This window comes from Rhinopithecus bieti, unplaced genomic scaffold, assembly GCF_001698545.2.
Source record: "Rhinopithecus bieti isolate Rb0 unplaced genomic scaffold, ASM169854v2 scaffold_53, whole genome shotgun sequence".
Lineage (NCBI taxonomy): Eukaryota > Metazoa > Chordata > Mammalia > Primates > Cercopithecidae > Rhinopithecus > Rhinopithecus bieti.
The window spans coordinates 583,183-598,128 of record NW_016803161.1 but is presented as its reverse complement, the minus strand read 5'-3'; the positions used below and the strand labels follow the sequence as shown (position 1 = coordinate 598,128).

General features: G+C 38.7%; 1 pseudogene; it reads right to left on the bottom strand.

Moving 5' to 3' along the window:
- Positions 1–689: 689 nt before the first annotated feature.
- On the bottom strand, positions 690–7,653 carry LOC108526465 (RCC1 and BTB domain-containing protein 2-like; annotated as a pseudogene).
- Between the last annotated feature and the right edge of the window lie 7,293 nt (positions 7,654–14,946).

Below are 14,946 nucleotides of genomic sequence, written 5' to 3'. Positions count from 1 at the left end.
TTATGTCAGGATGTGAGGCAGACCAGTCCAGGGATTTCATTCAAAAATACTTCATACTCAATAATCCCATGTGAGAATTTAATGACTCAGAGTAAACAGAACATCAAAATTAGCACTTGAATCTTGGGTAATTTAATGGCCAAGGCCTTTTGGTGAATTGTAATTAATGCTCTAAATTAGCCACTATTTCTCAGAATCATGTACCAGAAGAATAAGAACTTCAATAATTAGAGTATTTTAGATTTACTTTGTGCAAGTTATTCCTTCATCCAGTACTCCACAATTAAAGCTATTATCTGGGCATACTGAAGATTTAGAATAAATTGAGTGCCTACTATATGCAAGGCACCATGCTGGGTACTGACAATGTGGTAGGAACAGCACTCCTTATCAGGCTGTCTATGTGGTATCAGCCAGCTGAATAACAAAATGTTTGGGCCAGAATAGCATATACTGAGACCAGGATACAAAAGGTATCCAACTTAAGTGACTCAAAAGAGGAAATGGTAAATAAGATATTTCATTTTTTTTCCTTGACCTTAGTCACATCTGATCAGAGTACTCAATGCCTTCTACATAAACTCTGGATTTAGGCAGATGAAATTACTCACCATCATCCTTCTTTTGACAGATGCAAGTACTCAGCCAAATGTAACTCTTCAAACATAATATTAATTCAAGAGACATGATTATCTCTGACTTTTGCAGGGGAAACAGAAAGGTTCAGAAACTCCTTTTCTGAAGGTGGGATCCATTTTAAAGGCTTTAACTCTGCTTTCTTTTCTGAAAAAGTTCTTCAGGAGATCATGGTCCATTTATGCAAAACCTGAAATTTGTTACTATAGTCAGATGGTTTATGCAAAACCTGAAGCAGAATTCTTCCAAATCCCAGCTGTCATACTTCACAGCAGTCGAGAGCAGACTGACTGCACTCTCCTTGCAGATGCCTTGATTGTTGGCAGAGCTTTCTTCAACTGATTTTCTTTATAAAATGCAACCAAATCTAGCAATTCTACTGCCTCCTCAGGAGAAAGACTGATACTGTTTTTGTACACGTATTCCAGGAAGGCCCAGTAAACAGAGTATGAAAATTCACTCATTTCTACAATATTATCCTCATTACCTTCCAACAATGAATGAACATGCTCACATACATCAAATTTTGAGAAGGACTTTATGTGCATAAATGTACTTTCCATCGACCACAAATTTCAAGACTGCGGTGTCCAGGTTGTCAAATTCCCTCTTCAGTGACTCAGCCACTGTGAGGGTGGTCATCAGGTTCCACAGAGAGGAGGTGCCACGTGATGGCAGGAGTAGCAAAGCAGGCAAATGTGTCATCAGTGCAGATGTGCAGAGGCGGGTGAGGTGAGGAAGGATCACAAACTGGCCCTGGCCCCACACGTAGACATGCCCACCCTGGGTCTTGGCCGCAGATGTGTGGGAAGAGTGACAGACAGCAATCTCTATAATTCTGTCCTTTTCCACAAGGACAAAGATAGAATAGGAATGGTGGCTTTTATTGCCAGTGCCCAACTGCCCATAATTGGCACCCCAAGCATATGCTTGGCCTTCATCTGTTAATACTAATGTGTGTCTGTAGGTGCAGGTAGCCTCCCCAGTGTCTACCGTCACCATGGAGCACACCTGTCCACAAGCTGTGTTCACAGCCTCTTTATTCTGTAAACAGCCAGTGACTCTCTGAGCAATTGGCTGATTAACTGTCGATCTATATCTTACATGTCTAGAGTTATTATAACCCCAGGCAAATACCTCTCCATCAGATATTAGCACCAAAGAATGGTGAGACCCATAAGCAACCTCAATGACTTGTTTGACAAATTAGTAGGAAACCATGATTAGTTGTCCCAAAGCCCAGCTGACTGTACACATTATGGCCCCCAAGTAAAGACTTATTATTTTGTTGCAAGGACAATGTATACACCACTCCCACAGCGGAGGCTGGCTATCTTTATGCCACTTAAAGAATGCAGTCTCCAAGGTTTGATGATGCTCTAGATGTTACCTAACCTCAAACAGCCACAGCAGTTTGTGCCAGGATATTACTGTAGGATATAAAACTTCAAGACCAGCACTGCCAAAGACACAACCCTGAGGAATTAACTGCAGTTCTTCCTCAGAAAAAAAGGTAAGAAAACTGGCCACTTTCCCACATCTAACTTATTCAAAGATGACAGAGCGGCCTGTATTGGCTTTCAGGGATTTCCTACCATTGTAACATTTTGTATATAATAAAGTAACTTTATTGCTGATTCTGTGAATCCATTCATTTATTTTATGAAACCTTCCCACTTTCTTCCTAGAGGAGGTGAAGTTCTCCCGTATGGAGTCAGTCTTGGGCAGTTCCTTGGTCAACTTTTCTCTGGGACTAGAAAGTTTCAAATCATTATGAAGAGCAGACTTCTTAGTTCTCAGCTCCACTGAAGAATATATGATCTGCTAAGCTGATGGTTACAAATTTCTGGAGCCCAGTATTTAGTAATCTTTAATCCTGTCCCTTTTAGTTCCTTGTAAAGTTGTCTTCTAGAGCAAAGTTAATGTGACTCAGGATAGCCTGAGCCATGTCCACTCTGCCTCCTAGATCACTGTTACTGCCTGGATGATTTTAACTTTAATATGATTGAATCTAGTTATATACTGCTCTGTCCAGTAGCCACTAGCCACATGTGGCTATATTAATTTAAATTCAAATCAAATCAAATAAATTTAGTGCTCAGTCTTAGTCACATTTTATGTGCTTGATACCACGTGTAACTAGTGGTTACTGCACACATATGAAATATTTCCATCAGCACTGTCTGTTGGACAGCTCTGGATAAAACCCTAGGAGGAAGATGCTGAGTGAGACTGGATAAGTTCTAGCTGAAGCAGGACACATGGACACAGAGCTCAGTTAGTTCAATTAGTTCCAGACTGGGAGAAGCACTTCACACCAAAGCCGCTGAAATCAGTTTATTGCAGGGGAAGTTTATCAACATTGCAACCAGACAGCACTTGAAGAAAATGTCTGCTACTTACAGGCAATATGATCTCAGGCAAGTAACTGAGTCTCAGAGAGGCTCAGTTTGCACTTCTAAAAAACGGAAATAAGAAAACCAGCCTCATCGCTTTAGCATTAATAGTATAGTAGCATATATGGAGTCCCAAGCGTAGTGTTTGGCAAGTAGTTGGTACTCAGGAAAACTTCCTAATACTGACAATATCAGCAGGAAAAAAAACTGAAGTATTGGTGATGATGAGGCCCCTACCCTAAATGCTTCTTGAGGAAATTCTTGGCAAAGTTTCTGAAGAAAAACTGTCTTCACCATGAAAAGTTTCCTGATCCTCCCTATTTTCACTCTTCCATCCTCTACTTCCAACTAAAAGGATCGCCTCTCTGTCTGAACTCCACAGTACTTTATTGTTCCTTTTCCTATGGACCCATCCATTTTCTACCTTCAACTGCCCTGACTTGTAGTCCTCTACCAGAAAGGGGCTCACACCTATAATGCAGGGACTTGCCTTTACCTCTCAGCAAACCTTGCAAGGAGATTTGCATATAGCCAATGACCAATACACAATGTCCCAGAGATTTGCCATTGTCAATTTTCATTCTTCATGAATAAAATGGATAGTACCTCTCCCTGTCTTGCTGGCTCACCCTCTACCCCTATAAAGAATCAACTGTCAAAAGAAGCAGAAAGAAAATAGTGTCACATTCCTCAAGAGAGGCCTCATGCAGAGCTAAGGGAGGGAGCATAGTCATCCCCAAACAACATGACCCTTCCCTAATCTTAAGTAGGGCAGTATTCTCCTATGGCAGTATTTGCCAAACGTTAGTCATTCACATTCCTCATTCACAATGTTTGCAAAATCTTCATGTTACCAATAATATTGTTTGTTTAAAAGTCTCAAAGTTGATTCACTATTTCGTTTTTTAAAAGAAATTGTATGCAGCTATAGTATAAATGAGAAAAAAAATAAAGTGTCATTTGCCAAAACTTGAAGGTAACCATAACATAATGAAAAGTACATGACTGATAATGAAGTAGATAGATGCCATGCCTAGCCAGTACACCTGAGTTTAATATCTGCTTTCTTTTTGTTAAATGCATGCTCTTTGTTTGAAAGGGAGATTAGCAAGTGCTAGAAACAATGACATAAGCCAAAACTAGATTTTCTCCTTGATGTGCTCAGAAGACTGAAGGAAACTTGATAGGGAGACTGTAATAGGATGAATAATGGCCCCCAATGATGTCCACATTCTAATCTCAGGAGCCTGTGAATACGTTGTCTTATATGGCAAAACGAACTTTGCATATGTGATTAAGTTGGGATCTTGAAGTAAGGAGTTCATCCTGGGTCATCTGGTTAGGCCCAGTGTAATCACAAGGGTACTTACAGCAGAGAGGCAAGTAGGCCAAAGTCAGAAAAAGGAGATGTTACAATGGATCTGAGGTTGGAGTGATGTGCTATGGGCCAAGGAATGCAGGCAGTCTATAGCGGCTGGAAAAGGCAAAAAGTGGGTTCATCTCTGGTCTCCAGAGGAAAGTAGCCCTACCAACACCTTGATCTTAGAATTATGACCTCCAGAAGGTAAGAGAATACGTTTATGTGCTTTTTAAGCCACTGAGTTTGCAGAAATTTGTTACAGCAGCAAGAAGAAACTAGTTCAGAGACTGACTGGTATACCATGTTATTAAAGGTCATGTAATACCATGTTAATGTATCAGCTAAAACCTTCCCTAGCCCCAGTGATGTATACCTACACATCGGGACACTGCCTAATGATTCCCACTAGGCAGACAGGGAAAATGGTATCCATAAATTAAAGCCGCTACAGAAGAATTTAGCCTGAGGCAGCGAAGCTGGTTGCTAAGGTGATGGCTGATTATAGGGAAAGCTCTGCATGGTCAACGTCCTGTTTCCTCCACTACTTTGGCTTTCCTTTATAATATAGCATCTGACCTGAAGAAAAGTCGTTTCAGAATCAGCCCTCCTTCAACAAATGGACTCTGCATTTAGGTAGGTCATGCCTATGGCTCTTTCCACTCCTAAATTGAACTATTGTTTTCTTAGATTTAAGTAGACTTGGCAATACTTTCTTAAATTAAAAAAAAACTTACTGTATTTGTCTAATTATAAAAATAAAATGTGTTTATTATAGCCATTTTAGAAAATAGAAACTAACAAAAATAATAAGTTAATTTCCTTTTCACCCAGAGAAACCTACTTGGTTAGTATTTTGATAGATTTCTCTCTGGTCCCATTTCTGTTCACGTCCATTGATAATTGGAAAAGTATTCAATAAGTATTACTTAGCAGCCTTCGTTTTCTCTGTTAAACATATTATGAACACTTTTGCACTACCTATAATATACCTCTATAATTTTTGTAATGACTGAATATTTTGTTGTAAACATGAATTATAATTTCTGTAACCAGTTCACTCACATGACTATTTATGCTACTTTCAATTTTTCACTATTTTCTTATAAATATTTTGGTTCTCCACAGATGGCTCCTAAAAATAAATTTATGAGTTAGGAGTATTTAAATTTTTTACACGAATTGCCAAATTTCCCATCAGGGAGTTACACAAATTTATCTATATAAAAGAATAATTTTAAAGGGAATTAATTGCAAATTTGAGTAAATATGAAAGAAAGAAATAAATGGTAAGCATTTTGGGGGGAAAGAAAGAAACCCTTTTATTCTGTATTCATGTGTTAAGCAAGAGAATCTGCTTGCCTTCCTCTTGACCTAACAATCTACTGGAGAAACAGGGAAGAAGGAGATGAATGGAAATGGAGTAACTTCTTAAAGGGGAAAAAATAAGGGAGCAATTTTTTTCCTAGAACAGTTAGATGAATTTAAAAACACTGTTAGGGCCAGGCACGGTGGCTCACACCTGTAATCGCAGCACTGTGGAAGGCCAAGGCAGGCAGATCGCTCGAGCCCAGGAGTTTGAGACCAGCCTCTTGGGCTCAAGGAGCAACATGGCAAAACCTGTCTCTGGCTAAAAATTAGCCAGGCATGGTGTCATGCACCTGCAGTCCTAGCTACTTGGAAGGCTGAAGTGGAAGGATCACATGAATGTGGGAGATTGAGGCTATAGTGAGCCTTGATCACACCACTGCACTCCAGCCTGTGCAGCAGAGCAAGACCCTGTCTCAAAAAATAAAAATTAAAAAATACAGTAAAATAAAAACAAAAACACTAGTAGTATCACTGTTTTGGGGTGTCAGAAAGGTTTTGTGGATGGCCAAACCTCATTATGGCAAAACGTAGAAAGTCTTTTAGGCCTGCCTATTTCAAAATTCTCTTGGTACATAGCCAACCAGCGATAGATCTGATGATTTAATCAATACAGAGAATCAATCTGTATAGCCTTAAAGTACATTTCTGCTTTGGCTATCTACCCAGATTACTACATGAAGAACATGTAGAAATTCCTCTACATGAGAAATTCCTCTCTTGCTAAGTATTGATGTGGCAAAGCCCATGGCCTCCACAGTAGCTGAATACTAGGCCAGCTTGAGCTAAACGCAGCCCAGTATACTGTAATTACTACAGAGCATGGTCTGTTGTTGAGATTGCCTGTTCCAGGTTTCTTATATATTAATATTTTAACTGAAAAATGAGATAGAAGATTTCTAAGTAATCAGCTTCACTTCTAATTTTTTCTATCTCAAGCTGACAAATTGATATTCATCCTAATAATAGCAACAACATCTTAAGTAGCTTCTGTACGCCAGTCACTATGCTATGCACCTCACACATATATTTTACTCAGGCTTCACAACAGTGCTGTGAGAAAGACGCTGTTATTATTAGCCGTTTATGAGTGAGCAATCTGAAAATCAGAAATGTGCCCAAGGGCCCATAGCTGGTGAGAGGCAGAGTTGGAATTTGAATCCAGGTCTGTTGAATTCCACTCTTCTCTACTGTATCTTCTAAGTGAGACTCCCCGCTAGGTGACCCTGTGACTTCAGGCTTCATCTGGGACTCCCAGGCCCCAAACCAAATCTGTGCATCTTTGTGCCTGCCCCTCTAGTGGCCCTGGGAAAAAAGTTTTAAAGAAATCCAAGGACAGCTTGAGTCTTTTCTGATCCCTGATTGTCTCATCTTTCAGTAGGTATATTACAGGTTTGAAGGGGTGGGAGGGGGGAAACAATTTTCTTCTATATCTTTAAGGGCAATGTTTTTTAAATTGTCTATAAAGTTCCTGGATTATTTTTGTTGTGTGTTTTGATTATTTTGTTTGGTATGTATTAATATGATTAAGAATAGGCTCCATTTCCTCTGTTGGAAAGATATGCCAGACATCACAATCAAATAAATACTCTAGGTCAGGAACCTTTGGGGGAAAGCTTCTGGGAATGGTTTATGTCAACATTAGTGACAGTTCAAGGTAGGCAACATGCTGATATGTTCTGGAAATGGAGCTGAGAATCCTAAGGCCTCAATCCAAAAGTCAGAATGCATAAGGAGAGGCTATCTCTGAATACAGAGATACTTACCATTTATTTCTTTTAAAGCACTGGGCTGTCTCCTGAATGCTATGAGGTGCTTAAAACGGCCTCGTCTTACCCTACTTGCTCTCTCTCCTCTCTTCATTTGCTTCTGCCCCTTGCTTGCCTTAGTCTCCATCATGCTGAAGCTGATCTTAAACATTTGGACAAGTTGTTTCCCTTTCCTTGGCACGAGTTTACTCATCTGATCTGCCAGGGATTTGTCAGCCTCAACACCGCATAGTCCTGTAACGTGATCACTTTAAAAATCAGAGCAGGACAACAGCAGAGTTGCACAACCTTGCCCTTCTGCCCCACACCAGCCAGGGAAACCACAATGCCTGCCACTTCAGTGTCTGGGTGATTCTCCCATCTTATAGTTCCCCTCTTCCTCCATAAAGGTTTATGTTGCTTTGTTTTGCTTGCTGGCGGATCCTAAACCCTAAATTTGAAAGCTGCACAAGGCTGACTCCCCTCTAAGTGCTTCAGGACCAAAATAATTCCCAGCCATTTATCTACTTCCTACTTCAAATTCGCAAAGACTGAAAATATAAGTAGACATTTTCTAATTTTTTAGAAAGATCTAGATATAATGTCAGAGGAGAGAAGGATTATAGAAACCAACTTACCCAGGGACATATTTAGAAGCAAAAAATCTTTTCAAACAAAAAATGTTGGAGATGCTTCAACACACATAAAGTAAATGAGTAGCAGTAGTATACATTTATCATATAAAATTCAAATTTATGACCTTCACATACCATGAAGTACAGTGATAAGGGTGACACTACTTCAGTGATCCCCAAAATTAGAAATGGGATTACAAAGAACAGAACTTTGGTTATATCCACCTAGACTTACACCATAGTGCTTTGTTTTATTTGGCTATATGATATGATAGAATCTGCACGGATAAGTAGTTGAAGTCATAGTTGGTTTTAAACAAACGTTTCAAACAACTTCAATTATCTTGTATAAGATAGCAAAGGAAGTTTTACTTGAAAGTTCTGGTGAAAGTTAGTAAATGTGTGGCCACTGATGTTTTGCAATTTGATAACATACCTTTTGGGATTAAAAGTGAAGCAAAATGCATCCATGTGCAACATTAGGTGATTCACAGCATTTTCCAATTGGAATTCTGTAGATCAAATCCATGTGATCCTATTCTCTAGGCTTTGCTATATTTGTTAAATGCAAGCTGGTTTTATGATGCTTAATTAGTATTTAAACCCACTTTGAGATGAAAGAAAATGGAACCAACATAAACTATCATTAGAAACAAGTAACTGGCATGGTTGTGTCTTCAATCTCGGTAGTTTCTCCTTCCACATTTTAAAACCTCAAAGAGGTCATGGTTAGTATGAGTCACCATTTTACTACATTTTTGATGCGGTGAATATAGGAAAATCTTTAACCCTAAAAAAACTAGTCTTCTTTCACTTATTTTTATTTTTAATTTCTTCACTATCCTATTGCAGACATGAATCGTTCAGTTTCTGAGACCAAATTCCTCTCTGGGGACAGGAGCTGAGCTAGGAGAATTTGTAGTACGGGGATTAGAGCATCTCTTCCTGCAGGTAGCATGCCTGTGAGTGCGGCACAGCACTGGCTCCCAAACTCAGATCACCCTCAGAATCATTTGGTTCACCTGATGAAAATACAAAGTCCTGGGCCCCAAACCTGGAGTCTCTGCTTCAGTGGGTCTGGAGTGGGACCTGAAATCATTACCATTAATTTGGTGCTTCTGATGATTCTGTGTCTGATTTTTCAATATGAAAGGTAAAGTCATGGTTGAAAATTTGTTACCACTTGGCATGATTGAAACCAGTGCTTTGAAAAGAACACACAATTATGATATGCAGTTGCTATCCAGAGGATTCAACATCTGTTCTAGAGTTGGTGAGAATGAAAAATTTCAGTGTCATGAAGAACAGGCAGCATCTTATAGAAATGAAGTAACATTGCTCCTGAGACAATGAGAAAAGCTCACACCTTTTTCTCACCTGGAAAATGGACGTCTACTAACTCACAATGGCAAGCTTATATGCAAACAACTTTTGGAAGATTTATCAACAGATACCAAAAGCTAATAATTTTAAATACCTTAAAACACATGTTTGTATACCTTTATTAAGTAAATTTTTTAAGACCAGTATTTATATACTGTGATGAGTCCAAGATTTCTCAACCTCAGCGCGATTGACATTTTAGGACAGATAATTTCTTGTGGGGAGCCTGTCTTGTGCATTTTAGGATGTTTGACAACATCCCTGGCTTCTACCACTAGATGCCAGCAACATTCTCCTAGTAATTACAACCAGAAGTTTCTCCAGACATTGCCAAATATTCTCTGGCAGGGCAGACTTGCTCCCAATTGTAAAGCATCCCTCTAGAAAAATCACATAACCTCTCTTGGGCTTCAGATTTCTGTAATGTAAGATCAGGGAGTAAAGCAGTATTCATAGCAGTAGAATCAGAAAAGACGAATACAGGTAAAATTAAATAACTGGTTAGGAAAAGAATAATTCAGATTTAATGTCAAACCCATACTGAAAAATAAATCTCAAATGGTCTTGAATTTCAAATGAACAAAGAAGTTAAATATTGAGAAAATATAAAGAATATATTTTACAGCCTTAGGATAAAGACTTGCCTAAGAAAAACAGAAAACGTGGAAGCTAAAATTGAAAACCCCCAAAGACTGAACTCTATTAACATTTTACCACTTCTCTATGATGAAATAATAACTAAAGAAAGGCAAAACATGTAAACTTTTAAAATGGAAAAGAAAATATATTTGTTACATTTATAACAAACTGAAGATCAATATCCATAATAAAGAAAAAACCCAAGCAAATCATTAAAAGATTTAAAAAGAAACGGAAAACAGGTTAACAATTTGAAAAAGCAATTCATAACTAAAAATTAAATAGCCAAAATACATAAAAAATTTCAGTCTCATTATAACTAAGAAAAATACAAACTAAAACTACAATGAGATTAGCATTTTGATCCTATCATATTGGCAAGTTAAAAATACTTGTGAAATTAAAAAGATTGATGAAAGAAGGCAGAAGAAACCATTTTCATGCCCTAATTTATGTTAACATTGGTTCAATCTTTTTTTTTTTTTTTTTTGAGACAGGGAGTCTCACCTGTCCACCAGCCTGGAGTGCAGTGGCGCGATCTCGGCTCACTGCAAGCTCCGCCTCCCTGGGTTCACGCCATTTCCCTCCTGCTCAGCCTTCCTAGTAGCTGGGACTACAGGCGCCCGCCACCCGCGCCCGGCTAATTTTTTGTATTTTTAGTAGAGACGGGGTTTTCACCGTGGTCTACATCTCCCGACCTTGTGATCCGCCCGCCTCGGCCTCCCAAAGTGCTGGGATTACAGGCGTGAGCCACCACGCCCGGCCAGTTCAATCTTTGAAGGGTTGATTTTGCAGTAGCTGTCAAAATGTAGACTGTGCATGACCTTTCACTTAGTGTTCTACCTCGATACATCTAGACCATAAAAAAAAGTTTCATACAAGGATTTCTTGCTACAATATCGCTTTTAATAGCTAAATATTGCAAGTCATCTAAGGGCTATGATTGATACATCATTATATAGTGATACATTCATATAAGGTAGCTTTATGCAGTAGTTAAATAAGCCATATTTACAATATCGAAAGGAAAAGGACTTTTGGATGACAATGTTTCATAACTGTATATAAATATGTAAATATAGACATATTTTAACAATCTATTTATATAAAGTTATATGTGTTTGTCTGTATATATAAAATGTATATATCTATGCACACAAAAATCTCTTGAAGCATTCACATCAAACTGTTAATAGAAATTAATTTCAGGGAGAAAAGTATGTCCATATAATTGTATGTATTTTATAGTGTTTGAAGTTTTACCACAAACATGTATTTTATAATTTTTAATTATATAATTTTAAAATAAATAAATGAGGATATTGAATTAAATGATTTCTGAAATCTATGACTTCAGCCCTAACACACTGTGATTTAATTAATTCTGGCTTAGAAATAAATGGAAAATTTAGGTTGGGCACAGAGGCTCACACCTACAATCCCAACACTTTGGGACGCTGAAGCAGGAGGATTGCTTGAGCTCAAGAGTTTGAGACCTGCCTGGGCAACATGGTAAAACCCTGTCTTTACATAAAATACAAAAATCAGCTGGGCATGGTGGCCTGTGCCTGTGGTCCCAGATACTTAGGTGGCTGAGATGGGAGGATTGCTTGAGCCCAGTAGGTTGAGGCTGCAATGAGCCATGATGGTGTCATCGCACTCCAGATTGGATGACACAATGAAACTGTCTCTTAAGAAAAGAAAAGAAAAGAAAAGAAAAGAAAAGAAAAGAAAAGAAAATTTAAGCTACCAAAGTTGTGTTCATACCACAAATTCCTTTAAGAAGGAAAAGAAAAGGGGAAATGTATTACAATTCTTTAAGCCCCTGCTATATGCTTGTCCATGTGGTGTAGATTTTTGCACTGATCCTCACAGCACCTTATTTTCATGTTAGATTAACTGAGGCTCGGAGAGTGGCCTGACCAAGATTATTGGCTCAGAAAGGGAAGGAGCCAGGATTCACACTTGAATCAGTCTGTGGGAAAGATTATTGCTGCTCTCTACAGCAGATGTTTTGTAGTTTCATGAGTTGATGGAGAAACTCTGGTTTACCTTATAAACTTCAGGGCAGACAGCAAGAGGCCATGGTGGAGGAGCAACTGTCCAGTAGCATAACCATCATAACCCTGCAGGAAGTAAAATTGCTGAGATGTGGTGGATGCTTATTCTGCACCAGGTCCTGCATTCATATCACACTTAACCCTCACAGCAACCTTAAGAGGGAGGTACCATATTGTTACCATCTTGCAGATGAGGATGCAGGCTCAGCAAAGATAGAAAAGTTGCCCAAAGTCACATATATAGAAAGCAGTGGAGCTATCGGTCTGATTCCTCATCCTATGTTAATTACTGTATACATAGACTAGTGTAGAAATTATTTGCTACTAGCTGGACTTTGAAAAAAGAACCTTAAAACTGTAAGATGGTAGGTGTTTAAGCAATTCGTAGGCTAATGCTCAGAGTCAGAGATAAGGTTGTTTGCTTACTTTGATATGGAATGGTTTGCAAAATTTCAACACTGGAGTATAGTATATGAAGAACAATCACATGTCGATTGATGTAACTAAGATACCAATTAAAGTCTAAATGCACATGCAGGCATGCCTGACAAACTGGGAGGGCAAGTAATCCAAACACACTGAAGACCATTTGCCTGAAGACCTCAGGGTATCTCATGAGATAATTCATGTTAAGAAAAGGAATGGGACATAAGCTTGATTCAGTACAACAATTTTAGTCATTATTATAGACTGGTTCTCAAAAAAGCATTGACTGACTTTCAGATTGGTTCCATGGCACAGCCCCGCACTAGACTGAAGGGTGTAGTTTTCAAAACCTGAAAGAATCGTTTAATAAAACTCAGTAACTCAGTTCAACACTGGGGTAAAACAGCACTATCCTGCAAGCCCTCTAACCTGTAACTCAAACAGAAAACATTCCGCTGCCAGTTTCTTTACTAAAACATAGCAAGAGTCCAGCTTCCAACAAGTTCCTCATCTCCATCTGAGACCACCTCAGCCTGGATTTCATTGTGCATATCATTATTAGCCTTTTGGTCAAAGCCATTCAACAAGTCTCTAGGAAGTTCCATAATTTCCCACATTTTCCTGTCTTCTGAGCCCTCCAAACTGTTCCAACCTCTGCCTGTTATCTGGTTCCAAAGTTGCTTCCACATTTTCAGGTATCTTTTCAGCAGTGCCCCAATCTACTGGTGCCAATTTACTGTATTAGTTCATTTTCATGCTGCTGATAAAGACATACCCAAAAATGGGCAACTTACAAAAGAAAGAGGTTTATTGGACTTACAGTTCCATGTGGCTTGGGAGGCCTGAAAGGCTGTCTCAAATGGCGGCAGAAAAGAGAAGAGAGCTTGCACAGGGAAACTTCCGTTTTTAAAACCATCAGACCTCATGAGACTTATTCACTATCATGAGAACAGCATGGGAAAGACCTGCCCCCATGATTCAATTACCTCCCACCAGATTCCTCCAATGACACGTGGGAATTGTGGGAGCTATAATGCAAGATGAGATTTGGGTGAGGACACAGCCAAACCATATCAAAGCCCAAGGGCTCTACAAAAGAAATGCAAGAAGACCATGTGTCCCTTGAAAAGTTATGAAATTTTGCATGGATATGCAAATGTACATATTTCTGAGGAGACAGTCTTGTTTTTGTCAGCTTCTTAAAACATTATGTAACTTAAAAATGTTTAGAAACAATTGTTGAAATTTTGATCTTTATGTATTCTAAAGCCAAATAAATGTGAGGAAAAATATATTTCAGTGCATACATATTATCAGGGATACTCACAAACTGTACTGTGGGCATAAATTGGGTCACATTACTAGTACATCCTGACTCTTAAATCCTCCCTTGAACCAGGATTGTAGAAGCTCTAAACTTTTTTTTTTTACTATTTCATTAATTTTTGAGAGGAATAATTTCTCATGTGCAAATGGAGTTAATCCTTGATAGTTTGACCTCGTATCTAAAAAAGGAAGGAAAATGTTATTGTTTTACACCTCATGGTTCAAATGAAATGTAAAAGGGACTTACTTACTAAGTCAATTTGAGGTGAGCTTTACTGGGTACCTTGTATAAAGCGTGGAAGTTTCTGAGGCTGATCTTGACACGTATTCTTTTCTCCCACCTCTTTCCTTCAGGTTAGGGAATGTTTTGTTTTAAAGTTTCAGGCTTTTTTTTTTTTTTTTTCTTATTCTTGTGTTATTGTTTTTGTTTTGTACCATTTCATTTGTTTGGTTGGTTTTTTAGCTGTTTTGGTTTTTACACACAGTATACGAATGTGTAGGGCCACAGGTTGACTTTCATTCACTTTTTTATTAGAAAGCTTTTCCTTAAGGTTTATTCTATTTGACCTGTTGCTTTTCTGTATTTTGATATTTAATTTATAGATAGTGTACATTAAGGAAGATCCATTTTCTTCATTTTAAGAAGTCCAGATACTTTAGATCCTACTTCTTTATGTATTCAGATGACAGAAACCCATTTCCTAAGGTCACAGAGTTCCTGGAAAGAAGCCTCTAAAGAGAAATCTCTCAAGATCAGCACCTTGAAGTGGGAGGACACACTGGCACACCTGGACTCCCATCTCTCTCTCTCTTTTTTTTTTTTCTTGAGATGGAGTTTCGCTCTTATTGCCAGGCTGGAGTGCAGTGGCGCAATCTTGGCTCACTGCAACCTCCGCCTTCTGGTTTCAAGCAATTCTCCTGCCTCAGCCTCCTGAGTAGCTGGAATTTTAGGCCCCCTCCACCACACACGGC